Below are 23,662 nucleotides of genomic sequence, written 5' to 3' on the forward strand. Positions count from 1 at the left end.
GTCAATATCTGAGGAAGAAACTTCTGAATCAGATAGATCCTCATCAGAGGAGGATAAATCATTATGTTGTCGGTCATTTGAAATTTCATCAACTTTATGAGAAGTTTTAAAAAACCTTTTACGTTTATTAGAAGGCGGATATGCAGACAAAGCCTTCTGATTTATGAGGATACCTATATCTCTTAAACCAAAGTTGTTACAAATGTGAAAATTAGTATTTTTTAGATTCTCCTTTAAAAATAAAGAAACATATTCTTTAACATTTACTGAAAATTCACTTAAGTGGGGTCAAAAGGGGGAGGTGCTGATTTATGAGGATACCTATATCTCAAAAACCAAAGATGCTACAGATGTGAAAATTGGTATATAGTGATGTCGCGAACCTAAAATTTTCGGTTCGCGAACGGCGGACTCGAACTTCCAGTATTGTTCGCGAACCTGAATTCAATAGGCAGGCAACCTTTAAAACCTACAAGGAATCTTTCTGGCCACAATAGTGATGGAAAAGTTGTTTCAAGGGTACTAACACCTGGACTGTCGCATGCTGGAGGGGGATCCCTGGCAAAACTCCCATGGAAAATTACATAGTTTATGCAGAGTCTGCTTTTAAGCCATAATGGGCCTAAATCAACTAACATTCCCAAATTGTTTGCAATAACGTGCTTTAAAACATCAGTTATGATGTCGTATCTATCAGGTAGTGTAAGGGTTACGGCCGCATCACAGTGACAGAGCAAACTCCAAGTGTTACGCACCGCAATCAACTGCAAACAGGCCACTTGCACAACCACGAGATAGATTTGATAGATCGATACATAGATAACATAGCTCAATCTATGCAATATACATATGATCGATACACTGTACATAGCTCAATAGATGCAATATACATTAGATCAATACGAATTACATCGATCAATAGATGCAATATACATTTGATAGATAAGAATGTTATCGAATCAAAGATGCAATATACATTTTATAGATACGAATGACATCAACCAAAATATGTAATATACATTTTATAGATACGAATTACATCGATCAATAGATGCAATCTACATTTGATCGATACGTTTGATAGTTCGATCGATTTGATATATAAATAAATGGATTTGAAATATATATAATTTCTCTGACAGAGTATAACAATAAGACATGCGGTCTGTGACCCGTGGTGTGTTAAGTAGTACTATTCTTAACATTTTACTACAACCTGTTACTCTCCCTATCAGATGAGGTCTATATAGCCTTCATTTGTGGAACCGGGAGATGGAAGAAGATGATTGTTCTGTCCTCCTACTTCAAATTTGTCACAAACACAAGTGGCTGTCTCAAAACATCCCGGACAGAAGATAGATTGATAGATAGGATAGATAAATATACAAAGATTGATAGTTAGGATAGATATTGATAGGAGGTAAATGCAATTCAAGGACACTAGGAGACTGAATACTGACAGTCAAAACAGTGATGATTGACAATTTTTGCAATACTGTTAAAAAAAATATGATTGCTGGCAATAATTGGCTAGGTGGGCCTGGCACACAGCAGGCTGCAAGGCAGGAGGAAAGTGCAATTCAATGGCACCAGCAAACTGAGGATTCACAACAACCATTACCAAAAATTTTAATTTTTAATTATTAAGAATACTATGACAACAAATAAGATTGGTGTAAATATTTTTCAAGTAGGCCTGGCACACAGGCTTGGAAGACAGTAGAAAAGTGCAATTCTATGGCACGAGCAAACTGAGGATTAAGATCAACAATCAAAATTTTTTTAATTTTAATTAGTAACTATACTGTCTGTGACAACAATTATGATTGGTGTAAATAGTTGGCTAGATGGCCTGGCACAAAAGGCTGGCAGTGGCAGGCAGGAGGTAAATGCAATTCAATGGCACTAGGAGACTGAATATTTGCAGTCCAAAAAAATTATGATTTTTATTTTTTTATATACTGTTACAAGAATTATGATTGGTGCCACTAATTGGCTAGTTGGGCCTGGCACACAGGCTGGCAGATATGAGTCGTGGATGGTAGGTAGGGCAGCAATTTAACACAGTATGCTGTGTAAGTGACAAAAACACAGGCCTGATAGAAAATTAAGTTAGATTACACTAGCAAAATATTTTAAAATTTTAGATTTTAATATTAAAATTATGTTAAGAAGTGCAATGCACATATGACTCTATGAGTGGTCGCACTGGCTGGCTGCTACGTAGGGCAGCAATTAACAACAGTATGCTGTGTAAGTCAGATAGACAGTTAGACACAGGCCTGATAGAAAATAAAATTAGATTACACTAGCCTAATGATTTAAAGACTTTTTTGGGGGAATTTAAAGAAAAAGGTACATATGAGTCGTGGCTGATAGCCTTGGAAGGGCAGCTATTAAAAACAGTAGGCTCTGTTAGTCAGATACACACACGCCTGATAGAAAATACTATTGGATTACACTAGAAAAATGATTTAAATTATTTTTGGGGGGGGGGAATTAAAAAAAGGTTAAAAACATTTGAGTCGTGGCTCATAGACTAGGGAGGGCAGCAAGTAAACACAGTAGGCTCTGTATGTCAGCAAAACACACAGGCCTGATAGAAAATTATATTAGATTACACTATCAAACAAATTTTTTTAAAAAAATGTTTATATTTAAATTAAGGTGAAGAAGATATGAGTGCTGGGTGGCTGCCTGGCACAGACCAATTAACCAAAAGACTGAAAAAAAAAGAGGTATATTAATGCTGAGTGAGCCTGACAGACACAGGCCTGATAGTAAATGTAATTAGATTACACTAGCAAAATATTTTTTTATTTTTTTTTTAAATTTAAAATAATGTTATAAACGGATATTAACACTGGTGGCTGGCACAGAGCAATGAACCAGAGTATATACTGTGTGACACAGGCCTGATAGAAAATGAAAAAAAATTACACTAGCAAAATAATTAAATTTTTTGGTTAGTTAAATTTAAACTAATGTTGTTAGGGAGATATAAGTGGTGGCAGTAATCACAGCATATGCTGTGAGCCTTAAACACACAGCCTGAAAGCCAGGCAAATGCTAATAAAAAAAAAACGAAAAAAAAACAAAAAACGGCACGAAATATAGCCCTAAAAAGGGCTTTTTGGGGTGCTGTGCTTGCAGCAGAGATGAGTGGAGTCCCTCTGGACTGTAGTGGACACTAAATACACTAGCCTAGCTATGTTTTTCCTATTAATGTCAGGAGCAAAACACAACACGTCCTCTCATTAAGAAAGCAAGGTCGTTATGAGTCTAAAATGGCGGATTCCGAGTAGCTGGGAGGGTCTGTGAGGGAGTGTCTGATGTTGATTGGCTCTAATGTGTCAGACGGCTGTGACATAAAGGGTCAAAGTTTCCTCAATGATGACACATAGGGGCGGATCGAACATCGCCATGTGTTCGCCCACAGACGCGAACGCGAACAAGCTATGTTCGCTGTGAACCGTTCGCGGGCGAACAGTTTGGGACATCACTATTGGTATATAGATTCTTCTTTAAAAATAAACAAGTTTTAACTTTTCCTGAAAGTGTACTTAAGGGGAGTCAAAGGGGGGGGTGATTTATGAGGATACTTATATCTCAAAAACCAAAGATGTTACAGATGTGAAAATTGGTATTTGCATTCTCCTTTGAAATAAAGAAATATTTTTTTTACCATTTCCCAAAAATCCACTTAAGGGGGTCAAAAGGGGTAGTGAGTTATGAGGATATCTATATCTCAAAAAACAAAGATGTCACAAACGTGAAAATTGGTATTTACATTCTCATTTAAAATAAAGAAAGACGTGTTTTAACATTTCCTTAAAAAAACAGTTGAGAGGTGAAGAGGATATCTATATATCAAAAAACAAGATATTACAGACATGAAAATTGGTATTTAGATTTCCTTTAAAAATTAAGAAATATGTGTTTTACCATTTCCCAAAAATCTACTTAAGTGGGTGGCACACATCGTTGCGAGTGGTCACGTTTTGCGCTATTTTTTACAAATCACAAAATCCACGTGAGCGAAGCCGCGTCAACAGCTAGTGATAAATAAAAAAAATAATAAAATTTTTAAAAATATATAATATAGCTTTAATTCATGAAAAATAAATTCAATGAGTTGCTAAATTTAAGTGTGCAAGAGCATGCAAGTATTAACAAAAAAAGACAGCACGCCTTGATGTAAAACAAGCTCAGCAACCTCAGGCAGTGTACTTTAAACAATAAATCACTCATTTTAATTGTAAAAAAATCTTACCCCTAAAACCTAATGACCTAATTAGATTTATAAACCTTCCATTTATGTACTTTTATTAAACCTGCACATTTCAACAAATTATTAACTATAGACACTAGATATATCCCCATGCCATAAAAGATAAATCAACAAATAAACCTCCAAATACTACAATTGTTAAAACAATTATCAGATGAATCTATGGACACCATACCCCATAATGAAAACGCAAAAATTAGATTTTTGATAACTTTGGAAATGTATTAAAAAGAAATAACTGAAATGTCATAGTGACATAAATATTCAGACACTTTAATAATTTACAGCTGTGAGACATTATCTTTGATATATTTCTACACTTGGATTGGAGTCCACCTGTGGCAAATTCAGTCTAGCTGGACTTCAGTCAAAGTGTAGAAATAACTCAAAGATGATCCAGAGAAATGAGATGCACGTGAGCTAAATGTAAAGTGTTATAGCAAATGGTCTAAAAACTTATGTCAACGTTTTTCTTTTTTATGAATTTGGAAAGTTAGCAAAAATCAATTTGTTTTGTTTTTGCTTTGTCATTATGGGGTATGGAGTGTATATTTATGTGAAACAAAATAATTTAAACCATTTTAGCCTAGGGTTGCAACATTACAAAATGTGAAATGATTAGGAGGTCTGCATACTTTCGGAATGCAGAGAGAGAGAGAGAGAGAGAGAGATAGAGAGAGAGAGAGAGAGAGAGAGAGATAGATGGAGAGATTATAGTTCCTATTTGGACCCTTAGGGAATAGAAAGTATGACCTATGCATCCATTTAGCCTCACATAACCAGGATTTTGGGGTATTCACCGGTACTGAGTACATCCACCTCTACTTTGGCAACTGTAACATTGCTAGCCACAAAAATAAATGTAGCTTATGTAAACCTTCCACTCCTTATCTTTATCCAGATGATTTTCTAGGGGTTTGATGATTTGCTTTCTCCTGCTTAGAAGCTGAATAGATTTTTTTAGTTTTTATTCTTGAGCGCAAGGACTGGAAATCAGAGCTATGCAACAACACTGGGAGTTCAAGCACACAGGTATAGCAGAGACCATGGAAAAAGAGCCCAACAACATAAGGTCATGCAGTTATCAGAGCTCTCCTTCCCACATGCAGCCACTTACCTCTCATTTTATCTGCTGATATACATACTTCCTTATAGTGGCTGTTCTAAAAATGTGGGGCAGTACCCAAGGCTCTGGATTAAGGATAGCACAGGAGGAATAGAGGCTAAGCCAATAAGAGGGGAAAATATGAGCACTAAGGCTCAGCAACACATCTGTTATATGGCAACTGCCAACTTCCTTAAACTTTCCACCAGCAGGTCACCATTTACCGCTCATTTTTTGCAGCTAAAATCTTGCATGAGAGGAGAGGGATGGCTGGTGAGCTTTGCATCATTCACTCTCAGCACACTGATTAAGTAGAGAGAGATGAATGTTGGCAAAAAAATTGCAGCCTGCAATTAAGCTACTAGTATATCTATTTAGTGCTAAGATATAAGATTTAAGCGGAGTGTATCTTACAATGTGCATGGGTCTGAGACCCCAAATTGTAAGTGCTAAGCATATTTTTGAGAGGTGGCAATGGCGTCCAGATGCCTAGTTAAATCTAGCACTGTTTTAAGTGCCAGATTACAAGTCACATGCAATTGATAATTTGCTTGCAAATTATTTTGTACTCACGAAAATGATAAGAGACGATCAAATATTAAAAGTTGTTAGTTAAAGTTTTTAAACAACCTATTTTAATGCTCAAAATATTTATATGACACTCTCTATACTACTCTCTCTCTCTCTCTCTCTCTCTCTCTCTCTCTCTATATATATATATATATATATATATTTAGACATATATATACAGTATATATATTTATATATTTATATACATATATATATATATATATATATATACAGTATATATATATATATATATATATACTGTATATATATACTGTATATATATATATATATATATATATATATATATATATATATACATTATAGCCCTTTCAAGTCAAATACCTTGTAATATACCACATAACTTTTAACCCTTATATAGGGATAGATTAGGAGTGGTGCACTAACTGTTGCGAGCAAATGGGAAAGGGATTTATTGCGGGTGTCTTCGCACATCGGAAGCTGCATGCATATTATAGGTTTAAAGTAAAACGCCTAGATTTAGAGTTCTGCATTAGCCGTCCAAACCAGCGTTAGGGGGTCCTAACGCTGGTTTTGGCTGCCCACTGGTATTTAGAGTCAGTCAGGAAAGGGTCTAACGCTCACTTTCCAGCCGCGACTTTTCCATACCACAGATCCCCTTACGTCAATTGCGTATCCTATCTTTTCAATGGGATCTTTCTAATGCCGGTATTTAGAGTCTTGGCTGAAGTGAGCGTTAGAACTCTAACGACAAAACTCCAGCCGCAGAAAAAAGCCAGGGGTTAAGAGCTTTCTGGGCTAACGCCGGTTCATAGAGCTCTTAACTACTGTGCTCTAAAGTACACTAACACCCATAAACTACCTATGTACCCCTAAAAAGAGGTCCCCCCACATCGCCGCCACTCTAATAAAAATTTTTAACCCCTAATCTGCCGACCGTACACCGCCGCAACCTACATTATCCCTATGTACCCCTAATCTGCTGCCCCTAACATCGCCGACCCCTATATTATACTTATTACCCCCTAATCTGCCCCCCCAACGTCACCGATACCTACCTACACTTATTAACCCCTAATCTGCCGACTGGACCTCGTCGCCACTATAATAAATGTATTAACCCCTAAACTGCCTCACTCCCGCCTCAAAAACCCTATAATAAATAGTATTAACCCCTAATCTGCCCTCCCTAACATTGCCGACACCTAACTTCAAGTATTAACCCCTAATCTGCCTACTGGACCTCGCCGCTACTATAATAAATGTATTAACCCCTAAAGCTAAGTCTAACCCTAACACCCCCCTAAATTAAATATAATTTAAATCTAACAAAATAAAATAAATCTTATTAAATAAATTATTCCTATTTAAAGCTAAATACTTACCTGTAAAATAAACCCTAATATAGCTACAATATAAATAATAATTACATTGTAGCTATTTTAGGATTTATATTTATTTTACGGGCAACTTTGTATTTATTTTAACTAGGTACAATAGCTATTAAATAGTTAATAACTATTTAATAGATACCTAGTTAAAATAATTACAAAATTACCTGTAAAATAAATCCTAACCTAAGTTACAATTAAACCTAACACTACACTATCAAAAAATTAATTAAATAAACTACCTACAATTACCTACAATTATCTACAGTTAAATCAACTAAACTAAATTACAAAAAAAAACCTCCACTAAATTACAAAAAAACAAACACTAAATTACAAAAAATAAAAAAAGATTACAAGAATTTTAAACTAATTACACCTACTCTAAGCCCCCTAAAAAAATAACAAAGCCCCCCAAAATTAAAAAAATGCTCTACCTTAATCTAAAATAAAAAGTTTACAGCTCTTTTACCTTACCAGCCCTTAAAAGGGCCTTTTGCGGGGCATGCCCCAAAGAATTCAGCTCTTTTGCCTGTAAAAAAACATACAATACCCCCCAACATTACAACCCACCACCCACATACCCCTAATCTAACCCAAATGCCCGTTAAAAGACCTAACACTAAGCCCCTGAAGATCTCCCTACCTTATCTTCACCACGACGTGTATCACCGATCCGTCCAGAAGAGGCTCCGAAGTCTTCATCCTATCCGGCAAGAAGAGGTCCAGAAGAGGCTCCGAAGTCTTCATCCTATCCGACAAGAAGAGGACATCTGGACCGGCAAACATCTTCATCCAAGCGGCATCTTCTATCTTCATCCATCCGACGAGGAGTGGCTCCATCTTCAAGACCTCCGGCGCGGAACATCCTCTTCTCCCGACAACTAGACGACGAATGAAGGTTCCTTTAAGGGACGTCATCCAAGATGGCGTCCCTTGAATTCCGATTGTCTGATAGGATTCAATCAACCAATCGGAATTAAGGTAGGAAAAATCTGATTGGCTGATTGAATCAGCCAATCAGATTCAAGTTCAATCCGATTGGCTGATCCAATCAGCCAATCAGATTGAGCTTGCATTCTATTGGCTGATCAGAACAGCCAATAAAATGCAAGCTCAATCTGATTAGAATCCTATCAGCCAATCGGAAATTCGAGGGACGCCATCTTGGATGACGTCCCTTAAAGGATCCTTCATTCATCGTCTAGTCTTCGGGAGAAGAGGATGTTCCGCGCCGGAGGTCTTGAAGATGGAGCCGCTGCTCGTCGGATGGATGAAGATAGAAGATGCCATTTGGATGAAGATGTTTGCCGGTCCGGATGTCCTCTTCTTGCCGGATAGGATGAAGACTTCAGAGCCTCTTCTGGACCTCTTCTTGCCGGATAGGATGAAGACTTCGGAGCCTCTTCTGGACGGATCGGTGATACCCGGCGTGGTGAAGATAAGGTAGGGAGATCTTCAGGGGCTTAGTGTTAGGTTTTTTAAGGAGGGTTTGGGTTACATTAGGGGTATGTGGGTGGTGGGTTGTAATGTTGGGGGGGTATTGTATGTTTTTTTACAGGCAAAAGGCCCCGCAAAAGGCCCTTTTAAGGGCTGGTAAGGTAAAAGAGCTGTAAACTTTTTATTTTAGATTAGGGTAGGGCATTTTTTTATTTTGGGGGGCTTTATTATTTTTTAGGGGGCTTAGAGTAGGTGTAGTTAGTTTAAAATTCTTGTAATCTTTTTTTATTTTTTGTAATTTAGTGTTTGTTTTTTTTGTAATTTAGTTTAGTTGATTTAATTGCAGATAATTGTAGGTAATTGTAGGTAGTTTATTTAATTAATTTATTGATAGTGTAGTGTTAGGTTTAATTGTAACTTAGGTTAGGATTTATTTTACAGGTAATTTTGTAATCATTTTAATTAGGTAGCTATTAGATAGTTATTAACTATTTAATAGCTATTGTACCTAGTTAAAATAAATACAAAGATGCCTGTAAAATAAATATAAATCCTAAAATAGCTACAATGTAATTATTATTTATATTGTAGCTATATTAGTGTTTATTTTACAGGTAAGTATTTAGCTTTAAATAGGAATAATTTATTTAATAAGATTTATTTTATTTCGTTAGATTTAAATTATATTTAACTTAGGGGGGTGTTAGGGTTAGGGTTAGACTTAGCTTTAGGGGTTAATACATTTATTATAGTAGCGGTGAGGTCCGGTCGGCAGATTAGGGGTTAATACTTGAAGTTAGGTGTCGGAGATGTTAGGGAGGGCAGATTAGGGGTTAATACTATTTATTATAGGGTTTTAGAGGCGGGAGTGAGGCGGTTTAGGGGTTAATACATTTATTTTAGTGGCAACAAGGTCCGGTCAGCAGATTAGGGGTTAATAAGTGTAGGTAGGTAGCGGCGACGTTGGGGGGGCAGATTAGGGGTTAATAAATATAATATAGGTGTCGGCGATGTTAGGGGCAGCAGATTAGGGGTACATAGGGATAATGTAGGTTGCAGCGGTATCGGTAGCAGCAGATTAGGGGTTAAAAGTGTAATGCAGGGGTCAGCGACAGCGGGGGCGGCAGATTAGAGGTTAATAAGTGTAAGATTAGGGGTGTTTAGACTCGGGGTTCATGTTAGGGTGTTAGGTGCAGATTTAGGAAGTGTTTCCCCATAGGAAACAATGGGGCTGCGTTAGGAGCTGAACGCTGCTTTTTTGCAGGTGTTAGGTTTTTTTTCAGCTTAAACTGCCCCATTGTTTCCTATGGGGGAATCGTGCACGAGCACGTTTTTAAAGCTGGCTGCGTCCGTACGCAACGTTGGTATTGAGAGTTGAAGTGGCGATAAATTATGCTCTACGCTCCCTTTTTGGAGCCTAACGCAGCCCTTCAGAGAATACCAGCGTTATTTCGAAGGTGCGGGGAAAAAAAAACACGCGTAGCTAACACACCCCTTCTAATGCAAAACTCTAAATCTAGGTGTATGTGTTTTCTTGAGTGCAATTTAATTAAATGCATGCGACTTTAGAGCTCTGGTTAACTCTTACACTTGAATAAAAAGTTGCACAAAAAAACATAAAAAATCAATTTAAAAGTACTAAGACTAATAAAAATTATACAAAATTATACATAATTTGCATTAAAAAGTTATAAGGGCTCAAAGAAATGAGGTCTCAAGTATTAGAAAAAAAGGACTGCAAAGGGCATTAACATAGAGATACATCCATATATTGTATATGTATAAATATGTATATAGGAAGAAGGAATATCAATCTTTTGAAACGCGTTAGGGTATTTTATTGTTCTATTTGAAATTGATTTGTACTACATTACTGTATTGATTTATTGTGTATCTATATTTGGTACTTGTACCAGACTGCTGCTTACTCTGATGATCTAAATGTGGAAATTGGGACTACTGGTCACACTATCTTCTGCATTGTAACGGGACAAAGTTATTTATATGCCATATACATACCTCATAGTGTTTGAGGACACTTCATGTGAGTCTAATGATTGCTTGTTTTTCTTTTAATCATACAATAAAACCAGTATTACACTATATATGATTTCTCTTTTCCTGGGTTCATCTGCCTGTGAGAAAGTGTTAATCAAGACTACATACTCCAAGAGGTGGCTGGCATACCTATATATCCTGGGAGGAATCTACTAGATGGAATTCTCTACATACTCCAAGAGGTGGATGAGATCTTAAAAGCACATTCTGTCATTCCGGATCTACCGACATCAGCAACTGAGTACCCCTTCCAGTGCTGCAACTTACCTCATTAGATTGAGGTAAAATCTGGTAAGGGGATTCACCTCACTTAAGATTATCTAAATGGACTATTTGTGACATTCTCCATATTAATTATAAGATTGGTTATTACATCTAATCACTATTTTGTATTGAAATATCAAACATATCAATTGATTCATTTTATTATCCCACACTTATTAATAGAGATAAGGATTGTTTAGCGCTGTTATTCTCTTGTATATATATATATATATATATATATATATATATATATATATATATATATATATATATATATATATATATATATATATATGTATATATATATATATATATATATATATATATATATATATATATATATATATATATATATGTATATATATATATATATATATATATATATATATATATATATATATATATATATATATATATATATATATATATATATATATATATATATATTAGATATAAAAAGTCTACACACCCCTGTTAAAATGTCAGGTTTCTGTGATGTAAAAAAATGAGACAAAGATAAATCATTTCAGAACTTTTTCCACCTTTAATGTGACCTATACACTGTACAACTCAATTGAAAAACAAACTAAAATCTTTTAGGTAAAGGGAAATAAAACTAAAAAACTAAAATAATATGGTTGCATAAGTGTGAACACCCTTTTATAACTGGGGATGTAGCTGTGTTCAGAATTAAGCAATCACATTCAAAATCATGTTATATTGGAGTCAGTACACACCTGTCATCATTTAAAGTGCCTCTGATTAACCCCAAATAAAGTTCAGCTGTTCTAGTAGGTCTTTCCTGACATTTTGTTAGTTGCATCCTACAGCAAAAGCCATGGTCCGCAGAGAGCTTCTAAAGCATCAGAGGGATATCATTGTTAAAAAGTATCAGGAGAAGGGTACAAAAGAATTTCCAAGGCATTAGATATACCATGAAACACAGTGAAGACAGTCATCATCAAGTGAAGAAAATATGGTGCAACAGTGACATTACCAAGAACTGGATGTCCCTCCAAAATTGATGAAAAGATGAGAAGAAAACTGGTCTGGGAGGCTGCCAAGAGGCCTACAGTAACATTAAAGGAGCTGCAGGAATATCTGGCAAGTACTGGCTGTGTGGTACATGTGACAACAATCCCGTATTCTTCATATGTCTGGGCTATGGGGTAGAGTGGCAAGACGGAAGCCTTTTCTTACAAAAAAAACCCATCCAAGCCTGGCTAAATTTTGTAAAAACACATCTGAAGTTTCCCAAAAGCATGTTGCAAAAGGTGTTCTGGTCTGATGAAACCAAAGTTGAACTTTTGGCCATAATTCCAAAAGATATGTTTGGCCCAAAAACAACACTGCATATCACCAAAAGAACACCATACCCACAGTGAAGCATGGTGTTGTCAGCATCATGCTTTGGGGCAGTTTTTCTTCAGCTGGAACTGGGGCCTTAGTCAAGGTAGAGGGAATAATGAACAGTTCCAAATACCAGACAATATTGGCACAAAACCTTCAGGCTTCTGCTAGAAAGCTGAACATGAAGAGGAACTTCATCTTTCAGCATGACAACGATCCAAGGCATACATCCAAATCAACAAAGGAATGGCTTCACCAGAAGAAGATTAAAGTTTTGGGATGGCCCAGCCAGAGCCCAGACCTGAATCCAATTCAAAATCTGTGGGGTGATCTGAAGAGGGCTGTGCACAGGAGATACCCTCGCATTCTGATAGATTTAGAGTGTTTTTGCAAAGAAAAGTGGGCAAATCTTGCCAAGTCAAGATGTGCCATGCTGAAAAAACTCATACCCAAAAAGACTGAGTGCTGTAATAAAATCAAAAGGTGCTTCAATAAAGTATTAGTTTAAGGGTGTTCACACTTATGCTTATATTATTTTAGTTTTTTATTTTTATTTCCCTTTACCTAAAAGATTTCAGTTTGTTTTTCAATTGAGTTGTACAGTTTATAGGTCACATTAAAAGTCTAATTTTTTTACATCACAGAAACCTGACATTTTAACAGGGGTGTGTAGACTTTTTATATGCACTTGTATATATGTGTGTTTTTTTACTTATGAATATGTGTATATATGTATTTACTGACATACATACACATATAAATACAAATGTATACATATATAGACATATATCTAAGTGCATTGAAGCCCTTTGCAGTCAAGTAGCTAAGAACATGAAAAATAATATTTATGAATAGTGATGTCGCGAATAGTTCGCCGGCGAATAGTTCCCGACAAACATAGCATGTTCGTGTTCGCCGCAGACAGCGAACATATGCGATGTTCGATCCGCCCCCTATTCGTCATCATTGAATAAACTTTGATCCTGTACCTCACAGTCAGAAGACACATTACAGCCAATCAGCAGCAGACCCTCCCTCCCAGACCCTCCCACCTCCTGGACGGCATCCATTTTAGATTCATTTGGAAGCTGCATTCTTAGTGAGAGGAGGGACAGTGTAGCTGCTGCTGATTTAATAGGGAAATCTATAGCTAGGCTAGTGTATTCAGTGTCCACTACAGTTCTGAAGGACTCATCTGGTCTCTGCTGTAAAGACAGCACCCCAAAAAGCCCTTTTTAGGTCTAGAACATCAGTCTGCTTTTTTTTTTTCCTGTGTAATCTAATTGCAGTTTCCTGCCTGCCAGCGTGTGTGTCAGACTCACAGCGTATACTGTGCCCACTTGCCCAGTGCCACCACTCATATCTGGTGTAACAGTAGTGTACATTTAAAAAAAACAACACGATGGCCGCTAATAAGGCAGATGAGGAGGGTTAGAGAGCTGTTTTGGGGGGGGATCAGGGAGGTTGGGGGCTAAGGGGGGATGCTACACTACAGCATATGTAAATATGCTTAAAAAATTAAAAAAAAATTAAAAACCTTTTATTTTAGTACTGGCAGACTTTCTGCCAGTACTTAAGATGGCGGGGACATTTGTGGGGTGGGGGAGGGAAGGGAGCTGTTTGGGAGGGATCAGGGGGTCTGATGTGTCAGATGGGAGGCTGATCTCTACACTAAAGCTAAAATTAACCCTGCAAGCTCCCTACAAACTACCTAATTAACCCCTTCACTGCTAGCCATAATACACGTGTGATGCGCAGCAGCATTTAGCGGCCTTCTAATTACCAGAAAGCAACGCCAAAGTCATATATGTCTGCTATTTCTGAAGAGAAGAATTTACAACCATTTGTGCCATAATTGCACAAGCTGTTTGTAAATAATTTCAGTGAGAAATCTAAAATTGCGAAAAAAATTTTTTTTTTTAAATTTGATCGCATTTGGCGGTGAAATGATGGCATTAAATATACCAAAATGGGCCTAGATCAATACTTTGGGTTGTCTACTACACTACACTTAAGCTAAAATTAACTCTACAAGCTGCCTACTTGCTCCCTAATTAACCCCTTCACTGCTGGGCATAAAACACGTGTGGTGCGCAGTGGCATTTAGCAGCCTTCTAATTACCAAAAAGCAACACCAAAGCCATATAAGTCTGCTATTTCTGAACAAAGAGGATCCCAGAGAAGCATTTGCAACCATTTATGCCATAATTGCATAAGTTGTTTGTAAATAATTTCTGTGAGAAACCTAAAGTTTGTGAAAAAGTGAACAATTTTTTTAAATTTGATCGCATTCGGCGGTGAAATGGTGGCATTAAATATACCAAAATGGGCCTAGATCAATACTTTGGTTTGTCTACTACACTACACTTAAGCTAAAATTAACTCTACAAGCTGCCTACATGCTCCCAAATTAACCCCTTCACTGCTGGGCATAAAACACGTGTGGTGCGAAGTGGCATTTAGCAGCCTTCTAATTACCAAAAAGCAACGCCAAAGCCATATAAGTCTGCTATTTCTGAACAAAGGGGATCCCAGAGAAGCATTTACAACCATTTATGCCATAATTGCATAAGTTGTTAGTAAATAATTTCTGTGACAAACCTAAAGTTTGTGAAAAAGTGAATAATTATTTTCTATTTGATCGCATTTGGCGGTGAAATGGTGGCATGAAATAAATCAAAATGGGCCTAGATCAATACTTTGGGTTGTCTACTACACTACACTTAAGCTAAAATTAACTCTACAAGTTGCCTACATGCTCCCTAATTAACCCCTTCACTGCTGGGCATAAAACACATGTGGTGCGCAGTGGCATTTAGCAGCCTTCTAATTTCCAAAAAGCAACGCCAAAGCCATTTGTCTGCTATTTCTGAACAAAGGGGATCCCAGAGAAGCATTTACAACCATTTATGCCATAATTGCATAAGTTGTTTGTAAATAATTTCTGTGAGAAACCTAAAGTTTGTGAAAAAGTGAACAATTATTTTTTATTTGATCGCATTTGGCTGTGAAATGGTGGCATGAAATATACCAAAATGGGCCTAGATCAATACTTTGGGTTGTCTACTACACTACACTTAAGCTAAAATTAACTCTACAAGCTGCCTACATGCTCCCTAATTAACCCCTTCACTGCTGGGCATAAAACACGTGTGGTGCGCAGTGGCATTTAGCAGCCTTCTAATTACCAAAAAGCAACGCCAAAGCCATGTAAGTCTGCTATAATGGCATGTCTGGCACACAGTGTTGGGGCAAGGGTCCATCTGACCACTGATCCCTGGTCTGCTAAGCATGGTCAGGGCAGGTATATCACCTACACTGCGCACTGTGAAGCGGAGGTAACCCTTACACTACCTGATCGATACAAAATCATACCTGAACTTTTAAAGCACGTTATTCCAAACAATTTAGGAATGTTAGGTGATTTATGCCCTTTATGGATTAAAACCAGACTCTGCATCAACTATGTAATTTTCCATGGGAGTTTTGCCATGGATCCCCCTCCGGCATGCCACAGTCCAGTTATTAGTACCCTTGAAACAACTTTTCCATCACTATTGTGGCCAGAAAGAGTCCCTGTGGGTTTTAAAATTCGCTTGTCTATTAAAGTCTATGGCGCGTGGTAAACTTTTAAGGAAGTTCGTATTCGCCGTTCGCGAACCCAAATTTTTAGGTTCGCGACATCACTATTTATGAAATATTAATTTTTCATTAAGTGTTTAACTATGTAATTACTGTAACTAATTAAGATTCAAATGTTCTTCACATAGGCAAAAATATTCTAAGTATTATAAATAGATATTCCTATATATATCTTTATATATCGATACCTATATATAATATATATATATATATTTTATATATATATATATATAAATAAAGAAGAAAAGGATATATTTTATAGTGCTGTCCTGATAGAGAGTATACCCACTTATTTGTTAGTTTAGAAGGTGCTCAATGGGAGTAATGAAATTCAAATAAGTGTGTTAAAATATGTATATATGTTTGTCAATACATACATACATTTGTCTTGTAGAGCTGCTACTACTCGGGTTTAGTCTAGATACCACCAACCGGACTAGAATGTGGAAAACATGCAAAAAAGGAATGAGTAGAAGCGCTACTACAAGGAACAAAGGTGAAAACCTGTAAATTTTTATAAAAGTGGATATCTATGTATGCTTCCGTGTTATGGGATAGCAAAAAAAATCGACTCAAGAACTGTTTAAACAATAAATTATCAAAAGTATTACCAATGAATAAACATGTGGGAACAGAAACACCAGTATCAATATGCACTGATCAATCAAATATTAGTGTTCCATAGGTCTTAAGACCAAAAACGTAAACAAAAAAGAAATTGATGCAACTGTTGCAAGGAAGTTTATTTTAGTTTAACAAGCTAGCACAACTGAAACCAATCGGTGAGATTACGAGTTTTGCGTTAGCCTTAAAAAGCAGCGTTGAGAGGTCCCAACAATGCTTTTTATCTAACCCTGGTATTACGAGTCTGACAGGTACAGGCTCTACCGCTCACTTTTCTTCCGCGACTCGAGGCTACCGCAAATCCCCTTACGTTAATGGCGTATCCTATCTTTTTAATGGGATTTGCCTAACGCTGGTATTACGAGTCTTGGAGAAAGTGAGCGGTAGAGCCTCTACCTCCAAGACTCCAACCGCATATAAAAGTCAGTAGTTAAGAGTTTTATGGGCTAACGCCGGAACATAAAGCACTTAACTACAGTGCTACAAAGTACACTAACACCATAAGCTACCTATGAACCCCTAAACCGAGACCCCCCACATCGCAAACACTATATTAAAAATTGTTTAAACCCTAATCTGCCGACCGGACATCGCCGCCACCTACATTATATCTATGAACCCCTAATCTGCTGTCCCTAACATCGCCGACACCTATATTATATTTATTAACCCCTAATCTGCCGCATCCAATGTCGCCGCCACCTACCTAAACTTATTAACCCCTAATCTGCCGACCGGACATCGCCGCCACTATAATAAATGTATTAACCCCTAAACCGCCGCACTCCCGCCTCGCAAACACTATAATAATTTTTATTAACCCATAATCTGCCCTCCCTAACATCGCTGCAACCTACCTACAATTATTAACCCCTTATCTCCTGCCCCCAATGTCGACGCTACTATAATAAATGTATTAACCCCTAAATCTAGGTCTAACCCTAACACCCCCCTAAATTAAATATAATTAAAATAAAACGAAATAAATTTACTGTTAATTAAATAAATGATTCCTATTTAAAAATAAATACTTACCTATAAAATAAACCATAAGATAGCTACAATATAACTAATAATTACATTGTAGCTATTTTATGATTAATATTTTTTTTACAGGCAGCTTTGTATTTATTTTAACTAGGTACAATAGCTATTAAATAGTTAATAACTATTTAATAGCTACCTAGTTAAAATAATTACAAAATTAACTTTAAAATAAATCCTAACCTAAATTACAAATACACCTAACACTACACTTTCAATAAATGAATTAAATAAATTAAATTCAATTTTCTAAACTAAAATACAATTAAATAAACTAAACTATATTACAAAAACAAACAAACACTAAATTACAAAAAATAAAAAAATATTACAAGAATTTTAATCTAATTACACCTAATCTAAGCCCCCTAATAAAATAAAAAGCCCCCCAAAATAATAAAATTCCCTATCCTAAACTAGATTACAAATAGTAGTAATCAGCTCTTTTACCTGTAAAATAAAATACAAGACCCCCCTAAGCATTACAACTCACCACCCACACACCGCTACTCTAAAACCCACCTGATCCCCCCTTAAAAAAACCTAACACTACCCCATTGAAGATCACCCTACCTTGAGCCGTGTTCACCCAGCCGGGCACCGATGGGCCAAAAGAGGACATCCGGAGCGGCAGAAGTCTTCATCCGAACGGGGCAGAAGAGGTCCTCCATCCAGCAGAAGTCTTCATCCAAGCGGCATCTTCTATCTTCATCCATCAGGTGCAGAGCGGGTCCATCTTCAAGACATCCGACGTGGAGCATCCTCTTCTTCCCGATGACTAACGATGAATGAAGGTTCCTTTAAATGACGTCATCCAAGTTGATGTCCCTCGAATTCCGATTGGCTGATAGGATTCTATCAGCTAATAGGAATTAAGGTAGGAAAAATCTGATTGGCTGATGTAATCAGCCAATCGGATTGAAGTTCAATCCGATTGGCTTATTGGATCAGCCAATAGAATGCGAGGTCAATTCTATTGGCTCATCCAATAAGCCAATCGGATTGAACTTCAATCCGATTGGCTGATTACATCAGCCAATCTGATTTTTCCTACCTTAATTCCGATTGGCTGATAGAATCATATCAGCCAATCGGAATTCGAGGGACGCCATCTTAGATGACGTCATTTAAAGGAACCTTCATTCGTCGTTAGTCGTCGGGAAGAAGAGGATGCTCCGCATCAGATGTCTTGAAGATGGACCCGCTCCGTGCCGGATGGATGAAGATAGAAGATGTCGCTTGGATGAAGACTTCTGCTGGATGGAGGACCTATTCTGCCCTGATCGGATGAAGACTTCTGACGCTCCAGATGTCCTCTTTTGGCCCATCAGTGCCCGGCTGGGTGAACACGGCTCAAGGTAGGGTGATCTTCAATGGGGTAGTGTTAGTTTTTTTTTAAGGGGGGATCGGGTGGGTTTTAGAGTAGGGGTGTGTGGGTGGTGGGTTGTAATGTTGGGGGGGTCTTGTATTTTATTTTACAGGTAAAAGAGCTGATTACTTTGGGGCAATGCCCCGCAAAAAGCCCTTTTAAGGGATGGTAAAAGAGCTGGTTACTTTTGTAAATTAGTATAGGGTAGGGAATTTTATTATTTTGGGGGGCTTTTTTATTTTATTAGGGGGCTTAGATTAGATGTAATTAGATTAAAATTCTTGTAATAATTTTTTATTTTTTGTAATTTAGTGTTTGTTTTTGTTTGTAATATAGTTTAGTTTATTTAATTCTATTTTAGTTTAGAAAATTGTATTTAATTTATTTAATTCATTTATTGATAGTGTAGTGTTAGGTGTATTTGTAACTTATGTTAGGATTTATTTTAAAGGTAATTTTGTAATTATTTTAACTAGGTAGCTATTAAATAGTTATTAACTATTTAATAGCTATTGTACCTAGTTAAAATGAATACAAAGTTGCATGGAAAATAAATATAAATCATAAAATAGCAACAATGTAATTATTAGTTATATTGTAGCTATCTTATGGTTTATTTTATAGGTAAGTATTTATTTTTAAATAGGAATAATTTATTTAATTAAAGTAAATTTATTTTGTTTTATTTTAATTATATTTAACTTAGGGGGTGTTAGGGTTAGGGTTAGACTTAGGTTTAGGGGTTAATAACTTTATTATAGTAGCAGCGACGGGAGATTAGGGGTTAATAATTGTAGATTGGTTGCGGCGATGTTAGGGAGGGCATACTATGGGTTATTAAAATGTATTATAGTGTTTGCGAGGCAGGAGTGCAGCGGTTTAGGGGTTAATACATTTATTATAGTGGCAGTGATGTCCGGTCAGCAGATTAGGGGTTAATAAGTGTAGGTAGGTGGCGGCGACGTTTGGTGCGGCAGATTAGGGGTTAATAAATATAATATAGGTGTCGTCGATGTTGGGGCAGCAGATTAGGGGTTCATAGGGATAATGTAGGTGGCAGCGGAGTCCGGAGCGGCAGATTATGGGTTAATAGTATAATGCAGGTGTCAGCGATAGCGGGGGCGGCAGATTAGGGGTTAATAAGTGTAAGATTAGGGGTGTTTAGACTCATGTTAGGGTGTTAGGTGTAGACTTAGAAAGTGTTTCCCCATAGGAAACAATGGGGCTGCGTTAGAAGCTGGATGCTGCTTTTTTGCAGGTGTTAGGTTTTTTCAGCCGTCTCAGCCCCATTGTTTCCTATGGGGAAATCATGCACGAGCACGTTTTTCCAGCTTACCGCAACCGTAAGCAACGCTGGTATTGAGGGTTGAAGTGGAGCTAGATTTGTCTCAAAGATCACTTTTCTGAGGCTAACACAGCCATTCACTCAAAAAAAGGCTTGTTAGCCCCCCATGTTTTTACCAACAAAACTCGTAATCTAGGCGAATGTTAGGCCAATTACTTAATATAGGTCCTAGTAGCTCTATACCCTCTAACTTGTAGAAAGTATAAGGGTTAAGACTAGCGACCAAATCAATAAATATATGTTGTGAATATAAAATATTAAATATTTAATAAATAATGTTAAAAGCAGATGCAAATACAAAAATAGAAAAAACATATCATAAGATGGGTAAAAACGATCGATTATCAAAAATCATTAAGTTTAAAAAATGATAGAAAACATATATCTGGCACAAATTGATACAGATCGATTATTTAGCAAAAATCATTGTTTAAAAGCTGATACAAAAAATTGATAGTGTAAAATGAAGGCAAAAAATGAAAATCAATAAAACACAGATCGATTATATAAACCTAGTAATCACATAGGTATTAAAGAATGCATATGCAAAAAATAATGTTAAAAATATATATATAGAAGTTCAAAACAAAAAAAATACTTATCTGACTCCAAATAAACAGAGCTCAATTTGGCGTGTATGAGCTAAACACCGGAAGCGAGAAAAAACGGAAGTGGCGTCACTCGTCTCGCGATACCTTACACGTTTTGTTGAACTCTAGTCAACTTCATCAGAGGTGTATTCCTATCCATCCGGAGCTTCGATTTATGCTGAAGGACCAGGACCTAGAGCAAACAGATTACACTTATTGGAGGAATTTTTACCTAACTTTATTTTTCACTTGTAGCGCTCATTTGTTATGTTATTATAATGCACATTTGTGATACATAATACAGACCATAGATATTTAAATTTTTATAATGTATATTAAAAATTATAATTTGCAATTATTTTAAAAAAATTGGATAGTGTTAATTTAAAACAACTCATATGCTGTGTTAATTTACGCCTAGATTTAGAGTTCGGCATCAGCCGTCAAAACCAGCGTTAGAGGGTCCTAACGCTGGTTTTGGCCGTCCGCTGGTATTTAGAGTCAGTCAGGAAAGGGTCTAACGCTCACTTTGCAGCCACGACTTTTCCATACCGCAGATCCCCGTACGCCATTTGCGTATCCTATCTTTTCAATGGGATCTTTCTAATGCCGGTATTTAGAGTCTTGGCTGAAGTGAACGACAAGACTCCAGCCGCAGAGAAAAGCCAGGAGTTAAGAGCTTTCTGGGCTAACGCCGGTTCATAAAGCTCTTAACTACTGTGCTCTAAAGTACACTAACACCCATAAACTACCTATGTACCCCTAAACCGAGGCCCCCCCACATCGCCGCCACTCTAATAAATTTTTTTAACCCCTAATCTGCCGACCGCACACCTACGTTATCCCTATGTACCCCTAATCTGCTGCCCCTAACACCGCTGACCCCTACATAATATTTATTAACCCCTAATCTGCTGCCCCCAACGTCGCCGCCACCTACCTACAATTATGAACTCCTAATCTGCCGACTGGACCTCACCGCTACTATATTAAATGTATTAACCCCTAAAGCTAAGTCTAACCCTAACACCCCCCTAAGTTAAATATAATTCTTATCTAACAAAAAATCCATCTTCATCCCGCCGACGCGGAACATCCATCCTGGCCGACGACTTCCCGGCGAATGACGGTTCCTTTAAATTACGTCATCCAAGATGGCATCCCTCAAATTCCGATTGGCTGATAGGATTCTATCAGCCAATCGGAATTAAGGTAGGAAAATTCTGATTGGCTGATGGAATCAGCCAATCAGATTGAGCTCGCATTCTATTGGCTGTTCCGATCAGCCAATAGAATGCGAGCTCAATCTGATTGGCTGATTGGATCAGCCAATCGGATTGAACTAGAATCTGATTGGCTTATTCCATCAGCCAATCAGAATTTTCCTACCTTAATTCCGATTGGCTGATACAATCCTATCAGCCAATCGGAATTTGAGGGACGCCATCTTGGATTACGTCATTTAAAGGAACCGTCATTCGTCGGGAAGTCGTCGGCCAGGATGGATGTTCCGCATCGGCGGGATGAAGATGGATCTGGAAGAAAGAAGATTGAAGATGCCGCTTGATAGAAGACTTCAGCCCGATGATGGACCTCTTCAGCCGCCGCTTGGATCAAGACTTCAGCCCGATGATGGACCTCTTCAGCCGCCGCTTGGATCAAGACTTCAGCCTGATGATGGACCTCTTCAGCATGATGATGGACCTCTTCAGCCCGATGATGGATCTCTTCAGCCCCCGCTTGGGCTTGGATGAAGACTTCGGAGCCTCTTCTGGATGGATCGGTGATACCCGGCGTGGTGAAGATAAGGTAGGGAGATCTTCAGGGGCTTAGTGTTAGGTTTATTTAAGGGGGGTTTGGGTTAGATTAGGGGTATGTGTGTGGTGGTTTGTAATGTTGGGGGGGGTATTGTATGTTTTTTTTTACAGGCAAAAGAGCAGAATTCTTTGGGGCATGCCCCGCAAAAGGCCCTTTTAAGGGCTGGTAAGGTAAAAGAGCTTTTCAATTTTTATTTTAGAATAGGGTAGGGCATTTTTTTTATTTTGGGGGGCTTTGTTATTTTATTAGGGGGCTTAGAGTAGGTGTAATTAGCTTAAAATTGTTGTAATATTTTTATAATGTTTGTTAATTATTTTTTAATTTTTTGTAACTTAGTTATTTTTTAATTTTTTGTAACTTAGTTCTTTTTTATTTTTTGTACTTTAGTTAGTGTATTTATTTGTATTTAATTTATTTATTGATAGTGTAGTGTTAGGTTTAATTGTAGATAATTGTAGGTGTTTTATTTAATTAATTTATTGATAGTGTAGTGTTAGGTTTGATTGTAACTTAGGTTAGGATTTATTTTACAGGTAATTTTGTAATTATTTTAACTAGGTAACTATTAAATAGTTAATAACTATTTAATAGCTATTGTACCTGGTTAAAATAAATACAAAGTTGCCTGTCAAATAAATATAAATCCTAAAATAGCTACAATATAATTATTATTTATATTGTAGCTATATTAGGGTTTGTTTTACAGGTAAGTATTTAGCTTTAAATAGGATTAATTTATTTAATAAGAGTTAATTTATTTCGCTAGATTTAAATTATATTAA

The sequence above is a fragment of the Bombina bombina genome, chromosome 2 (genome assembly GCF_027579735.1).
Source record: "Bombina bombina isolate aBomBom1 chromosome 2, aBomBom1.pri, whole genome shotgun sequence".
NCBI classification, from domain to species: Eukaryota; Metazoa; Chordata; class Amphibia; order Anura; family Bombinatoridae; genus Bombina; species Bombina bombina.